Source organism: Eleutherodactylus coqui, chromosome 2 (genome assembly GCF_035609145.1).
Source record: "Eleutherodactylus coqui strain aEleCoq1 chromosome 2, aEleCoq1.hap1, whole genome shotgun sequence".
Taxonomy (NCBI): Eukaryota; Metazoa; Chordata; class Amphibia; order Anura; family Eleutherodactylidae; genus Eleutherodactylus; species Eleutherodactylus coqui.
The window spans coordinates 260,130,748-260,147,972 of record NC_089838.1 but is presented as its reverse complement, the minus strand read 5'-3'; positions in this window follow the sequence as shown (position 1 = coordinate 260,147,972).

Here is a 17,225-nt window from a genome sequence, read left to right as displayed (position 1 = left end):
AAAATGCAGCATTTTTCCTAAAAGAACTGTGTGAAACCATCTTAGGCCCCGTTCAGATAACCGCTGTTTTCGCGCATTAGAGGTGCATGAAAAGATCGTACCTATACTGCACTAAAGATTGCGTGAATGGGTGAATGCAATCCTATGCAGGCTTTGAGCGTCAGAAATCCCGCCGTGGGATTTCCGCCCGTGTGCAGGCGGCCTAAATAGAATCAATGGTTTCCTATAGAAACGTTCACACGAAGAAATTGTAGTCGCGCAAAATGCTTGCACCAATCAAAAATAGGGCATGGACTGCAAACTCGCATCTGAGGGCCCCTTCATACAGCCATAGTCATTTTTACATGCACCAGCCAGCGTTAGATTTGTGCGCCCGTTCAGACAGCACAGCCACGGCGCATATACGCCGAGGCCGCAATGCCATTGGGCGTGGGGAGACAGCTTAGCTGTCTCCTCCTTGCAGGCTCACCTCCTCTCTTCTCCCCTCCAGCTGTTTGCAATGGAAGAGCAGGGCGGAGCTAAGCTTCACACCCCTCGTTCCGCAGCCAGCAATGGGAAGGGGTGGGACTTAGCTCTGCCCTGTCCCCTCTCATTGCAAACAGCCGAAGGGAAGGAGAGAAGGGGGGAGGAAGTTTAGCAGTCATGCTGCTAAACTCCCTCCCACCCCCTTTCTCCGGCCGCTGTCATTGGCTCCTTTAGGAGTCCATGCAAGGCCAACGTATTCCAGCTGGGAAGATAGTTCCAGGACTATCTTTTCAGCCCGGCGTAAAAGTGACGGCCCTATATTGGTGGGATACGGTCATGTAATCTGATACATTGGAATCCAATGCGTCCAATCGTAGCATATATTGGCCGTCCGTGAAAACGGCGGCCGATATACGCCCGTGTGAAAAGGGCCCTTAGGTTCATGGTATGAGAAAAAATAGGACCTGACCTATCTTTGGAGCTTGCTTTACATAGACTTCTATGGCAGCTGGAAAATACATAATGGATCGGCTGAACGGGTAGTTAAGATAACTCTGCGGTTTGGCTGCGTGAAATCTTGTGCGGCAAACGAACCGCGGCATGTCCTATTTCTGTGCGGGGCTCACAGCCGGCACATGAGAGCCGGGGCCGCTGGTGAGTACGCGCTCGTCCCTGCAGGCGCTCGGGTCTGGTCCCGCAGCGAGAATTCTCGCCGCCAGATCCGGCCGGCTCGTCTGCAGGTGGCCTTAGACACGATCTTTTCACGCTCCTCTAATGCGTGCAAACAGCGCTTGTCTGAATGAGGCCTAAGGGTGTGCTTATACAGAGCATATTGTATGCAGATCCTGCAGTGTATTCTGTGCCAATATCCAAATGTAATCTACTTCCGATTATTTTTTCAGCAGGAATCTATAGCACACAGCAGTTCATATAGCAAGAAGTTTCCAGACTGAAACTCGCATCACAGAAAAAAAATAATTGGTGTCAATCATTAAGGCGGATCCCGTGCGTAAATTGTGGAGGCTCAGATTGAATGGGGCTAATCATTGTGCAGATGCATGCTATATCAAACTGAGAATCCACGGTCTAAATCCGAGGATCCCTTTGATTTTACATAGGAATGCTCTTTGACTGGCTAGCTTTCCTTGTCCCTCAAAACAAAAAGCAACTTGTATCACGGCGTTGCTCTCTCTGTAGGTCCTGACTGAATGTAATTTCAGATGTGCATAACGGCTTTGCTGTAGAAGTAGCAGTTTGGGCCTGCAAGTGGCAAGACTCCAATCCCCCCGCCCCTTGTAGTGTCACAACAAAATGGGAAGTGCTCATAACAGTGTTAAAAAGCGGCCTGTATTTCACTGCTGATCTCAACTCTTGGGTAAAGTCGCAGACTTAATCTAAGCACTAGTTGTAGCAGACATAGCTCACTACAGAATGCCACTTGTTACGTCTTTAGTTTACATTCAATAAGCCAGTGACATAGTTTGTAAAGAAGAAAAAGTTCAGAAGTCCAAATAGATTAACTTTTGACGTTTAAAGATGTGAGGCTGCGATGAAGTTAGTGACGCTGCACCTTTTTTCAGACCTATCTATAGGTCTGCTTGGGTAAACAATCCAGTAAAAATTAACTTCTACTTTCACAGATTAAAGAAAGAAGATCACATTGAGAGAGATCTTACTGAGTACAGACAGAAATCAGACAGGCAGTCAGATGGAGATCTTACTGGGTACAGACAGGCAGATGGAGATCTTACTGGGTACAGGCAGGAATCAGACAGGCAGATGGAGATCTTACAGGGTACAGACAGGCAGATAGAGATCTTACTGGGTACAGACAGGCAGATGGAGATCTTACTGGGTACAGGCAGGCATCAGACAGTCAGATGGAGATCTTACAGGGTACAGGCAGAAATCAGACAGACAGTCAGATGGAGATCTTACTGGGTACAGACAGTCAGATGGAGATCTTACCGGGTACGGACAGTCAGATGGAGATCTTACCGGGTACGGACGGTCAGACGGAGATCTTACCGGGTACGGACGGTCAGACGGAGATCTTACCGGGTACGGGCGGTCAGACGGAGATCTTACCGGGTACGGGCGGTCAGACGGAGATCTTACCGGGTACGGGCGGTCAGACGGAGATCTTACCGGGTACGGGCGGTCAGACGGAGATCTTACCGGGTACGGGCGGTCAGACGGAGATCTTACCGGGTACGGGCGGTCAGACGGAGAGCTTACCGGGTACGGGCGGTCAGACGGAGAGCTTACCGGGTACGGGCGGTCAGACGGAGATCTTACCGGGTACGGGCGGTCAGACGGAGATCTTACCGGGTACGGGCGGTCAGACGGAGATCTTACCGGGTACGGGCGGTCAGACGGAGATCTTACCGGGTACGGGCGGTCAGACGGAGATCTTACCGGGTACGGGCGGTCAGACGGAGATCTTACCGGGTACGGGCGGTCAGACGGAGATCTTACCGGGTACGGGCGGTCAGACGGAGATCTTACCGGGTACGGGCGGTCAGACGGAGATCGTACCGGGTACGGGCGGTCAGACGGAGATCGTACCGGGTACGGGCGGTCAGACGGAGATCGTACCGGGTACGGGCGGTCAGACGGAGATCGTACCGGGTACGGGCGGTCAGACGGAGATCGTACCGGGTACGGGCGGTCAGACGGAGATCGTACCGGGTACGGGCGGTCAGACGGAGATCGTACCGGGTACGGGCGGTCAGACGGAGATCGTACCGGGTACGGGCGGTCAGACGGAGATCGTACCGGGTACGGGCGGTCAGACGGAGATCGTACCGGGTACGGGCGGTCAGACGGAGATCGTACCGGGTACGGGCGGTCAGACGGAGATCGTACCGGGTACGGGCGGTCAGACGGAGATCGTACCGGGTACGGGCGGTCAGACGGAGATCGTACCGGGTACGGGCGGTCAGACGGAGATCGTACCGGGTACGGGCGGTCAGACGGAGATCGTACCGGGTACGGGCGGTCAGACGGAGATCGTACCGGGTACGGGCGGTCAGACGGAGATCGTACCGGGTACGGGCGGTCAGACGGAGATCGTACCGGGTACGGGCGGTCAGACGGAGATCGTACCGGGTACGGGCGGTCAGACGGAGATCGTACCGGGTACGGGCGGTCAGACGGAGATCGTACCGGGTACGGGCGGTCAGACGGAGATCGTACCGGGTACGGGCGGTCAGACGGAGATCGTACCGGGTACGGGCGGTCAGACGGAGATCTCACGGGGTACGGGCGGTCAGACGGAGATCTCACGGGGTACGGGCGGTCAGACGGAGATCTCACGGGGTACGGGCGGTCAGACGGAGATCTCACGGGGTACGGGCGGTCAGACGGAGATCTCACGGGGTACGGGCGGTCAGACGGAGATCTCACGGGGTACGGGCGGTCAGACGGAGATCTCACGGGGTACGGGCGGTCAGACGGAGATCTCACGGGGTACGGGCGGTCAGACGGAGATCTCACGGGGTACGGGCGGTCAGACGGAGATCTCACGGGGTACGGGCGGTCAGACGGAGATCTCACGGGGTACGGGCGGTCAGACGGAGATCTCACGGGGTACGGGCGGTCAGACGGAGATCTCACGGGGTACGGGCGGTCAGACGGAGATCTCACGGGGTACGGGCGGTCAGACGGAGATCTCACGGGGTACGGGCGGTCAGACGGAGATCTCACGGGGTACGGGCGGTCAGACGGAGATCTCACGGGGTACGGGCGGTCAGACGGAGATCTCACGGGGTACGGGCGGTCAGACGGAGATCTCACGGGGTACGGGCGGTCAGACGGAGATCTCACGGGGTACGGGCGGTCAGACGGAGATCTCACGGGGTACGGGCGGTCAGACGGAGATCTCACGGGGTACGGGCGGTCAGACGGAGCTCTCACGGGGTACGGGCGGTCAGACGGAGCTCTCACGGGGTACGGGCGGTCAGACGGAGCTCTCACGGGGTACGGGCGGTCAGACGGAGCTCTCACGGGGTACGGGCGGTCAGACGGAGCTCTCACGGGGTACGGGCGGTCAGACGGAGCTCTCACGGGGTACGGGCGGTCAGACGGAGCTCTCACGGGGTACGGGCGGTCAGACGGAGCTCTCACGGGGTACGGGCGGTCAGACGGAGCTCTCACGGGGTACGGGCGGTCAGACGGAGCTCTCACGGGGTACGGGCGGTCAGACGGAGCGCTCACGGGGTACGGGCGGTCAGACGGAGCGCTCACGGGGTACGGGCGGTCAGACGGAGCGCTCACGGGGTACGGGCGGTCAGACGGAGCGCTCACGGGGTACGGGCGGTCAGACGGAGCGCTCACGGGGTACGGGCGGTCAGACGGAGCGCTCACGGGGTACGGGCGGTCAGACGGAGCTCTCACTGGGTACGGGCGGTCAGACGGAGCTCTCACTGGGTACGGGCGGTCAGACGGAGCTCTCACTGGGTACGGGCGGTCAGACGGAGCTCTCACTGGGTACGGGCGGTCAGACGGAGCTCTCACTGGGTACGGGCGGTCAGACGGAGCTCTCACTGGGTACGGGCGGTCAGACGGAGCTCTCACTGGGTACGGGCGGTCAGACGGAGCTCTCACTGGGTACGGGCGGTCAGACGGAGCTCTCACTGGGTACGGGCGGTCAGACGGAGCTCTCACTGGGTACGGGCGGTCAGACGGAGCTCTCACTGGGTACGGGCGGTCAGACGGAGCTCTCACTGGGTACGGGCGGTCAGACGGAGCTCTCACTGGGTACGGGCGGTCAGACGGAGCTCTCACTGGGTACGGGCGGTCAGACGGAGCTCTCACTGGGTACGGGCGGTCAGACGGAGCTCTCACTGGGTACGGGCGGTCAGACGGAGCTCTCACTGGGTACGGGCGGTCAGACGGAGCTCTCACTGGGTACGGGCGGTCAGACGGAGCTCTCACTGGGTACGGGCGGTCAGACGGAGCTCTCACTGGGTACGGGCGGTCAGACGGAGCTCTCACTGGGTACGGGCGGTCAGACGGAGCTCTCACTGGGTACGGGCGGTCAGACGGAGCTCTCACTGGGTACGGGCGGTCAGACGGAGCTCTCACTGGGTACGGGCGGTCAGACGGAGCTCTCACTGGGTACGGGCGGTCAGACGGAGATCTCACTGGGTACGGGCGGTCAGACGGAGATCTCACTGGGTACGGGCGGTCAGACGGAGATCTCACTGGGTACGGGCGGTCAGACGGAGATCTCACTGGGTACGGGCGGTCAGACGGAGATCTCACTGGGTACGGGCGGTCAGACGGAGATCTTACTGGGTACGGGCAGTCAGATGGAGATCTTACTGGGTACGGGCAGTCAGATGGAGATCTTACTGGGTACGGGCAGTCAGATGGAGATCTTACTGGGTACAGGCAGGAATCAGACAGGCAGTCAGATGGAGATCTTACGGGGTACAGGCAGTCAGATGGAGATCTTACGGGGTACAGGCAGTCAGATGGAGATCTTACTGGGTACAGGCAGTCAGATGGAGATCTTACTGGGTACAGGCAGGCAGATGGAGATCTTACTGGGTACAGGCAGGAATCAGACAGGCAGATGGAGATCTTACTGGGTACAAACAGGAATCAGACAGGCAGTCAGACGGAGATCGTACTGGGTACAGGCAGTCAGACGGAGATCGTACTGGGTACAGGCAGTCAGACGGAGATCGTACTGGGTACAGGCAGTCAGACGGAGATCGTACTGGGTACAGGCAGTCAGACGGAGATCGTACTGGGTACAGGCAGTCAGACGGAGATCGTACTGGGTACAGGCAGTCAGACGGAGATCGTACTGGGTACAGGCAGTCAGACGGAGATCGTACTGGGTACAGGCAGTCAGACGGAGATCTTACTGGGTACAGGCAGTCAGACGGAGATCTTACTGGGTACAGGCAGTCAGACGGAGATCTTACTGGGTACAGGCAGTCAGACGGAGATCTTACTGGGTACAGGCAGTCAGACGGAGATCTTACTGGGTACAGGCAGTCAGACGGAGATCTTACTGGGTACAGGCAGTCAGACGGAGATCTTACTGGGTACAGGCAGTCAGACGGAGATCTTACTGGGTACAGGCAGTCAGACGGAGATCTTACTGGGTACAGACAGACGGAGATCTTACTGGGTACAGGCAGACGGAGATCTTACTGGGTACAGGCAGACGGAGATCTTACTGGGTACAGACAGGCAGATGGAGATCTTACTGGGTACAGGCAGGAATCAGACAGACAGATGGAGATCTTACTGGGTACAGACAGGAATCAGACAGGCAGGCAGATGGAGATCTTACTGGGGACAGACAGGCAAATGGAGATCTTACTGGGTACAGGCAGGAATCAGACAGGCAGTCAGATGGAGATCTTACTGGGTACAGGCAGGAATCAGACAGGCAGATGGAGATCTTACTGGGTAAAGACAGGAATCAGACAGGCAGTCAGATGGAGATCTTACTGGGTACAGACAGGCAGATGGAGATCTTACTGGGTACAGACAGGAATCAGACAGGCAGATGGAGATCTTATTGGGTACAGGCAGGAATCAGACAGGCAGTCAGACGGAGATCTTACTGGGTACAGACAGTCAGACGGAGGTCTTACTGGGTACAGGCAGTCAGACGGAGATCTTACTGGGTACAGGCAGTCGTACGGAGATCTTACTGGGTACAGGCAGTCAGACGGAGATCTTACTGGGTACAGGCAGTCAGACGGAGATCTTACTGGGTACAGGCAGTCAGACGGAGATCTTACTGGGTACAGGCAGTCAGACGGAGATCTTACTGGGTACAGGCAGTCAGACGGAGATCTTACTGGGTACAGGCAGTCAGACGGAGATCTTACTGGGTACAGGCAGTCAGACGGAGATCTTACTGGGTACAGGCAGTCAGACGGAGATCTTACTGGGTACAGGTAGTCAGACGGAGATCTTACTGGGTACAGGCAGTCAGACGGAGATCTTACTGGGTACAGGCAGTCAGACGGAGATCTTACTGGGTACAGGCAGTCAGACGGAGATCTTACTGGGTACAGACAGGAATCAGACAGGCAGTCAGATGGAGATCTTACTGGGTACAGGTAGGTATCAGACAGGCAGATGGAGATCTTACTGGGTACAGACAGGAATCAGACAGGCAGGCAGATGGAGATCTTATTGGGGACAGGCAGTCAGATGGAGATCTTACTGGGTACAGGCAGGAATCAGACAGGCAGATGGAGATCTTACAGGGTACAGACAGGCAGATGGAGATCTTACTGGGTACAGACAGGAATCAGACAGGCAGATGGAGATCTTATTGGGTACAGGCAGGAATCAGACAGGCAGTCAGATGGAGATCTTACTGGGTACAGGCAGTCAGATGGAGGTCTTACTGGGTACAGACAGTCAGATGGAGGTCTTACTGGGTACAGACAGTCAGATGGAGGTCTTACTGGGTACAGACAGTCAGATGGAGGTCTTACTGGGTACAGACAGTCAGATGGAGGTCTTACTGGGTACAGACAGTCAGATGGAGGTCTTACTGGGTACAGACAGTCAGATGGAGGTCTTACTGGGTACAGACAGTCAGATGGAGGTCTTACTGGCTACAGACAGTCAGATGGAGGTCTTACTGGCTACAGACAGTCAGATGGAGGTCTTACTGGCTACAGACAGTCAGATGGAGGTCTTACTGGCTACAGACAGTCAGATGGAGGTCTTACTGGCTACAGACAGTCAGATGGAGGTCTTACTGGCTACAGACAGTCAGATGGAGGTCTTACTGGCTACAGACAGTCAGATGGAGGTCTTACTGGCTACAGACAGTCAGATGGAGGTCTTACTGGCTACAGACAGTCAGATGGAGGTCTTACTGGCTACAGACAGTCAGATGGAGGTCTTACTGGCTACAGACAGTCAGATGGAGGTCTTACTGGCTACAGACAGTCAGATGGAGGTCTTACTGGCTACAGACAGTCAGATGGAGGTCTTACTGGGTACAGACAGTCAGATGGAGGTCTTACTGGGTACAGACAGTCAGATGGAGGTCTTACTGGGTACAGACAGTCAGATGGAGATCTTACTGGGTACAGACAGGCAGATGGAGATCTTACTGGGTACAAGCAGGAATCAGACAGGCAGTCAGATGGAGATCTTACTGGGCACAGGCAGTCAGACAGGAGTCTGAGTGAATTCATACACAGGCCATCAGAGATTATATCTGACTGGGTTCAGACAAGAATCAAACACGATAGACAGGGATCTGAAATATACAAAAAGTCAAAAACAGGTCGAAACGTTGCTGCTATGACCTGTGATGAATAAAGTTTTCTACTTTTGATGCAATACTTCTGCACCACTGATGCTGCCAACTTTTTGTATATTTTGGACTATTTAGAATTTGGATCAGATCCGAAAAGGCGTGCATCCTGTCCTCTCTGCCCAGGTTTGGGTTTTCGTGAGTGCCGCTGACCCTTTTTTATACTGGAGTACAGACAGGGATCTGACCAGCATGCATGCTCAAACCAAGCTGAAGAGAATAACCAACACCTGAGAGGAGGGGCCGAAATAAATGTGCACAGACCAATGTTGATTGGCTGGCTGGACTAATTCAACACACAGCCAACCCAATCATTCTAACACTTGTAGAAAAGTGCACCTGGCACAAATATGCAGAGAGTACAAGCAATTACAAATCTGTATCAACACCTTTAGACCTATTTGCGATTGCTTATAGATATCTGGTCCTGAAAATCTGACACAATGTTATAGATTAGAATTAGAATGTTACATCAGATTTTCAGTTACTGAAATCTCTGAGCAATGCCAAAGGGATTTAAGATGTCTATAGAGTGATTTTATTCTGGAAACTGATCTTTTCACATTAATCTATTACTTCGTTTGATTTGAATTGGATAAAGGACACGTTCTCCTGCAAGACAAGAATAATGTATGTGTTAGCATCTCGTTCTCTACCGGGCAGGCAGCCACTTCTTCTTTATTAACATGTAGAGACTGTAAAAACATGTTCATCTGCCTGTAAGCCAGAACTTTCCGTTATTGGTTAAGCTACCTGTCAAACCGCTAGTATCCTTAATCCATGGCAGTTGCTTCGTTCAATTTCTCCAAAGTGAAGCTTTTTTTTAAATTTGGTTTTGCAGCTATCATAGCTTATTGCAGCCATCTGCAAACCAGCTTAGCGGTCATGCATGGAGCCTATACAGCAATGCACAGAGCCTGTACAGAAACATCTCTACTGCCATGCACACTCTCTTGAATCCGAGAGAAAAATCTTCTCGTGCATCAATATGAACTAAAGGTGATTGTTCTCAGTAAGAGAAACCAAGTAACCTTGTAGATAGGATACCTTTTAATGGCTAACAAAAATACATGATGGTATAGCAAGCTTTTGATGAACTGGAATAAATACAGAAGTACTGTAGAGCGCTAGTGCACCTTTCAATCAATCATCTACCCATTGATTTTTAGTCATTCTATGGATCATTTTCTCCATACAGATCTATTAATTACTGCTGAGGTCTCCCAGGCTCCCAAGCCAACGAGTTATTGGGTAGCTTTTTCTCAAACTTCTACTGACGATTCCCAGCATGAATGCTTTCTCAAGTGAATTGCTGCATATGATATGGATGAAGTAGAATAGCTTCTGTTTGGTAATCTTTAGCTTGACGCAATCGATGCATTGAGGATTTTTTTGTTGGCTATGCTTGCTGTCCACGGGATGAGTAGCAGTCTCCTTCAACAACTCAGAGGTGTTAATCCGCTGTCTGTCCTCTTGATTATCTGAGTCTCGTAGCCATAGGTAGCTATGGGGGAGACAACATCATTGACTATCCTGGCTTTAGTTACAAGGTTGATATCCTTCCTCTTCCAGATGGCATTCATTCTCACCATTGCTTTCTATCCAAGGACTAATTTTCCATTCATTTCAGGTGTTCTGTCCCCATTTCTGTCAATCTTGGGACCCTAAAGAAGCCTAATTACTCCTAATTACAGCCAATATAGCGCCAGGTGCTTTTACGCCGAGCAGGAAAAATAGTCCTGGAACTATCTTTCCCGACCAGAATACGGCCTCTGCCATAGACTCCTATGGGAGCCAATGACAGCTGCCGGAGAAGGGAGGTGAGAGGGAGGGTATTAGTGTATCTTGACGCCACCAGCAAGTGCACACGTGCTGGTGGGGTCAAGATTGACGGAGTTACGCCCCCTGTATGTGATTGGTGGCATAGCTGGCAAGTCAGTAGGTCCTGGAACGGCACAGTAATTCTTCTTAGAAGGCATACTTTGTACACTGATGCATCCTGTGATGCAAGGGGCTAACGGAGTTACAGGACGGAAGGCCAGTAAAAGTTTTTCCTGAGCGTGGCCTCTAAAGAAGCGGCGTACGCAGTTTTTTTCAGCACCCCCACCCCCCTACCCATTGCCGCATTTCACCCTTATATCAAGGGCGCAGGAAGGATGGCACAGCGGCGTTGGAAAGGACTCTTGACAGACGGCCAGAGGAAGTGTTCAGCAAGATCAGTGGCGCGCAGAACATCAGCAGAAGCCTCTGCGTCCGCGGCAGAACATGGCTTGTAAGTATGCGCCGGGGAACTGCCGTCATAGAGCACACAGGCGTCGGGCTGTTTGGAGCACCCAGCCCACTAGACTCACGCAATACAGTGGTGCCAGTGCTCAGGGAGCCCTCGCCCTCCGGCGACTGGGAGGAAACCCCCACACAAGCAGCGCGGTGAGCGAGTCAGAGGGGAAGCCTGTGCATTGCTTGTTGCCTTGCCTGGTGGGTTAGGGTGAGGGTTGCTTTTCTTCATACAGCTCATATTCTAAGGCTACATGGAAGCATTACCTTCACCCTAATCCACCTGTGTCGGCTACAAGCTTTGCACACTGTGCAGCTAGGACCTTCGTACCTTTGGCCAATCGGGAGCTAGGGGTATGACAGGGGCTTCCCACCTGTCAAACCCCTACTTCCTGGTGGTGTCAAGATACACTAATACCGAGGGGGAGTTTGCTGGCTGTTTGCAATTGGAGCGGGCAGGGGTGGAGCTAGTTGAAAAGCCCTGCTCCCTCCCATTGATGGCTGCCGACAAGTGGCGGAGAGGGGGTGGGAGCTTAGCACACTAGCCCCCGCCCTATCCCGCCTTCTCCTCTTGCAGAGAGTCAGGAAGGGGGAGGCAGCTTGACATATACGCTGAGCCCGTAGAATTGTGCGTCCATCCACCGGTTTTTGTGGCGCCAGCAGGCACACATAAAAATGTCTACGGTCATGTCAAAGAGCCCTAAGGGCGCGGTCACACGAGCGTAGGCGTATTTACGTTCGCACGTGCGCAGCGTTTAATCGCCGGAAAGAACGTTTTTTGGCGATCATGACCAGAGCTAGAAAGCGTATTATCGTTTGTTCCTACTTTGCAAACTATCTTTTCGGCCATCGAATATGCGTTGGCGCGTATTTCGGTCGCATATGTTCCGGGTTTTTTTCGGGTTGCCGTTTTTACGCGCCGTAAAATCGCCCATGCGAACGAATACATTGGAAACCAATACCTCAGATGGTCACGTTTATACGATTGGGCGCAAAAACGCGCCGTTTATGCGCTCGTGTGAACGCACCCTAAGGCTGTAAAAGCAGGGTTGCATTTTTCACCAAACGTGATCAGATCCCATCAGTATAAAGCAAGGATCTGATGACACTTTTGGCACACTGCATATGGCTGGTAAACAGATTGGACCCTGAATGAAGCCCTATAGACTTTATTCCTCCTGTCCTAGAAACTGCCGGCATCTGTTGTTGACAAGCAATAAAAAGGCATCTTGACAGATCTGGTTTGGGTGAATACCCACTTGCATTTTTCTTGCACGTTTTTTCCACGCGATTGTCAATGATACTTTCTAATGTTAAAAACGCATTGCACAAGAATTGCAAAGCACCAACTTGCGATGCATTTTTAACATTAGAAACTCCCATTGACAATCGTGTGAAAAATGCAAGTGAGCAGGAGCCCTTAGGGTGCCTTCACAAAGGCAATGAAATCGCACGATTTCCCAGCGCTGCGAGAAATCGTTAAAATATGAAGCCAATAGCTGCAAATGGCTCCATGCACATGTGCAATGTTTTAACACTTACGATGCAGCGTTAAAACAAAATTGCAGCATGTCCATTGTTTTTGCGACCCCACCCTATTGTTTCCAGCAGTGCCAGCCCCATTGAAACTAGTGGGAGATGTTCGCGATCCTCTGTCACTGCTGTGGCAGGGGACCTCCCCTAGCCAAATAATCCATGAACTGTAGAAAAAAACCTAAAAAATATTAATACATCACATTGCAGCGCTGTCATCTCTGGCGCGTCTTCTAGCAGGTCCCCGGAACTCTTCTTCTTCTTCTCTTCTGGCCGGGGATTTAAAAACCCCCGCCTCTTTGAAGAGCTGCCTTCCGATTGGCTGAGTGCTGTGACCAATCAGAGGCAGTGCCCAGCTGTCATTCAATGACTGCACAGCCGTGGCTGGAGATTACTTCAGCCCTGCTGGGATGGGAGACTGTTTGCCTGCGGAAACTCCTCACATCCAGGGCGTCAAGAAGGATTGCGAGAGCGATATCGGGGCGTCAATGACATCCCGATATCGCTCTCACTAGTGTGCGGGAGCCCTTATTGAAAACAAGAGTGATGCTCATCTGCAAGCACTACTCGCTCTCCTCTGCAAGCACTACCCGCTCTCCTCTGCAAGCACTACCCGCTCTCCTCTGCAAGCACTACCCGCTCTCCTCTGTACTGTTCTGCTCATACAGAGGTTGTAAATGGACCATCCTTCACAGTATAGAGCATTGCATTATGTGTTTGCCTCCCTTTCTGGGGAAATGACTGCGATGTAGACTGAATAATTTAGTGTGCTAAGTAGCTTCTTTAGAAGGCCTAATTTTTCTGGAAGCAAATCATTTTCAATCGTTACAAGAAGGTAATTACAATGAAAAGTGAGCATTTCCCTCGTGTTTATAGATCTGTGAAGACGGTGTGCTCCGATGATAGACAGACATTGATCAGCCATTTACGTCTGGGAGAAGTTTGTGTGGGCAATCGTTTACCTGCTCTTTATTATATGCTGGACGACTTTAATATGTATTGAATAATTTGGTGCAAGTGTTATTAATTATGCATGCTGGAATGGTGCTGTATTTTGAAGCAGTGAGATGGATTATTGCGTTTTAGGTAAGTGGCTTCTACGGCATATGATGGATGACTATGGATGGCTATTAAATACACAATGATAGGAGCCCTTTATTAGGCTGGGGCTGCTGCAATAGTAAATCATACAAAACAATCATGCAGTGGTATGTGCAACTTGCAATTACTTACATTTTCATGTACTGATATAGCAAACGTTAACTTGATGTACTCGTACAATGCTGTAAACCTTACAGTTTTCTCGAGGCACCAGTTAGGGTGGTTTCACATCTGCGTCAGAGCCTAATGGTCGGAGGTTCTCGTACAGATCCGGCTCTAAATATCAAAAGAAAAAGCACTGCATGCAGCACTTTTTTCTGTTCAAAAGCCAGGCAGCTGGGCAGAAAGCAGATGGACCCCATTATAGTCAGTGGGGTCCATCCGATGCTGTTTGGTTCCGTCTAGAGATAGAGCCATACCTTGGATCTGCAAAGAGACCATGTGACACTGTACCATGCTGTGTCTAGTGCCATATGCATTAAAGGGTTGTTCCCATCTGGGACTTTAATGGCATATCCACAGGATATGCCATAAAAGTCTGATATTTACAGGTCTAATCTCTAGGACCCGAATCTATCCCAAATTCGGGCTCCCACTACCTGTAGTATGGCTGTATGTGGTGGTAAAAGGACATAAATTGCTGAGTGAGCTTCTGTAACTCTCACTGAAGTCAATAGGAGTTACACAAATAGTGTGTTTCCCTGAAAATAAGATATATCCCAGAAATAAGCCCTAATCTGATTTTTCAGGATTTTTGTGGGGTTTGAAATATAAGCCCTACCCTGAAAATAAACCCTACTTACACTACGTAAAAAAAAAGGAAAAGCAATACATTAACTAGCAGGCACAGTTCCAGTCCCTACCTCTGCTCTTCAGAGCTGGTGAAGTTCCGGTAGTCCTTGGCGCTCGTACAACATCACTTTCTGGTTATGGAATTTATAAATCCCACCTCCAGGAAGCTATGGCTGTGATTGGCTGAGCAGCAGATGAAAAACCAATCAGTGCAGCACTAGATAAACCAATGCGATGGCTCTGAGTGGTTCATCCTGCGTTGCACTGATTGGCTGAGCAGCGGTCAAAGAACCAATCATAGCCCTTTTTTTCCTGGAGGCGTGATTTATGTGTCCCATAACCACGAAGTGATGTTGTACGATCAGCCGAGGACTGTGGGACCTGGACTGAGCCTGTTAAGTAAAATAAGACACCTAGTGCCAGGGTCTTATTTTCGGGAAAACATGATAATTTAGCACAGTCTTTCCTTAACTTGGGACTTCTATGGGAGTTATGGAAACAGCATAGCTGAGCTGCTCTTGGCTGTTTCTGTCCTCCAAGCCACCTGATCATCTCGTTTCTAGGTGTATTCCCATCATGGCCATAATTGGCTCAGATGGAAACACCCCTTTAAGTTATTCTCCCCTAGAAGCAAAGTAAAAGAAAAAGAGTAATTCTGTATATACAATGAAGCGTATATACAAGCGTTGATCCAACACAAAAAAAACTTGTTATGCCTCCAGATATATATCAGAGGGCTTATGCGCCTCTCTATGGAAGCCCTTTATACAAAACAGAGCCATAATATGGCTGCGAGCATGAGTCCTAAAAGGTGTGAGGGTGAGACGACTATAGAATATACACATAGTATAGGGATTTTCATGGCTGCTTTTCCTAAACCTCTCTGGAATAAAGATGTTTAATAGACATACATACTTTAATTCGGAAAGGCCACATCTCCTAGACATCAACAACAGCAATGATGGGGAAACGTATAAAGGCAGAGTGAAGCTGAGAAACAATGACATTTAGTCTTTAGAGGAAACGGACAATGAGCACATAAAACAGTTACATGACAGGAAATAACGTCCTCCCATGTCTTACATCATCTTGTTCATAATATACAAATGTCAAGTGTTTGATAAAAAATCTGTACATATTTGTTTCAACTATATACCACTGACATGTATGGTATCTACAGTACCAACAGGGCTCTCAATGCTGAGATTAAAGGGCCATTGCAGTAATTCATTGTCAGGAACGCTATCTTTTCTCCTTAGGGAGAGCACCTAGAAGGTTAGTGAGGAGACTTATAAGGCCATTCATGCTCCTCTGGGTAATATGCAAATAAACTAGATGGAACAATACCTCTGCAGCGCCACCTATTGGAAGACAGTGTTCCTGCAAGTTAATGTTAGACTCGGTATTAGTGTATCTTGACGCCACCGGAAGTTAGGGGTTTGACAGGAGGAACGCCCCTCTCACTCCCCCAGCTTCCGATAGAGCCAAGGCTGGAAGGTCTTACTACATTTCTTCTTACGCTTACATTATCAGCTGCAAATGCTGGCATATTACTGCTGGAAGATGGCAGCATGGACAGGTCATAATGTAAGCCTAAGAAGAAATGTTACACTGACTGTAAGCTGCCGCCCTCACTTCTTGTGGTCCGGTGACGCCGCCCTGAGCGGTTGAGCTCTGCCGCCGGGATTGTCAGCTCTGTGGCCGCCGCTCCCCCACTGACAGATGCCGCCCTTATTTCCACCGGGACTTTGAGATGTTTGCCGGCCGCTCCCCCGCTGATAGCTGCCAGCTTCAGCGCTTCTGCTTGGCCGCCGGGAAAGCCGCTGCGGGAAAGGGGGTGCTGTAAAATCTCAACAGCAGCTTTTTGGCTCAGTGCTACCACACTGAGCTGGGTTGCGCGTTGTGTTTTGCTGGGCAAGGTTTCCCCTTTGCACCACGGGCAGCTGCATGTTTTTTCCCCCTTGCTTTTAGTGCCCTTCCAGAACCTAGTTGTGCAGCCAATCAGGTACAGGGGGCGTCACCCCCCCTGACAATCTTGACTCCACCAGGACTTCCTGGTGGCGTCAAGATACACTAATACCGTTAGAGTCCTCATATAAGTAATTCATTGTAACACTTTTTAAAATTTTTGCTATATTAGAGGCTAAATTACTGTAGTATACAAACTAGTGTAACCTGTGCTGTTCTTGCCCATACCAACCTGTCCGATTCCAGTTTCCCTTTCTTCTCCAGGGCAGTTTAGATGCGGAGTATGCAGGGACCTCCTTACTTGCTATGGACAACTCTTCCACTTTTTGCAACTTTTTATTCATGAGGGTTCATAGATCACATCCAACATGATTTCAGAAACACCACTTGGTTGGCAGAGCGACGATTTGATCATTTTTATTGCTGCCCATTTATTTTTAACATCGATGAGCAGTGTTTGCATGCCTTTTTTTGCATACAAAATCTGTGTGCGCTAAACGCAGAGAATAGAACCCATTGATTGGGTTAGATCGCATGAGTGCATTCTGTGCGCATGAAAATAATAGGTCCTGCTTTTTCTTTCTGTGTTTTGTGCAGTGAAACTGACATAGAAGTCTACTGTAGGTGCGCAAATACGCAAGAGGAAGGGATAAACACTGCGCAAAATGCAGGAAAAGAAGACAGCTGGCCCTTATTAGGCTTTAATAGCCATTCAATTCCACAGGCGGCTTCAGACGACCATATATCGGCCGGGTTTTCACGCCCAGCCGATATACGG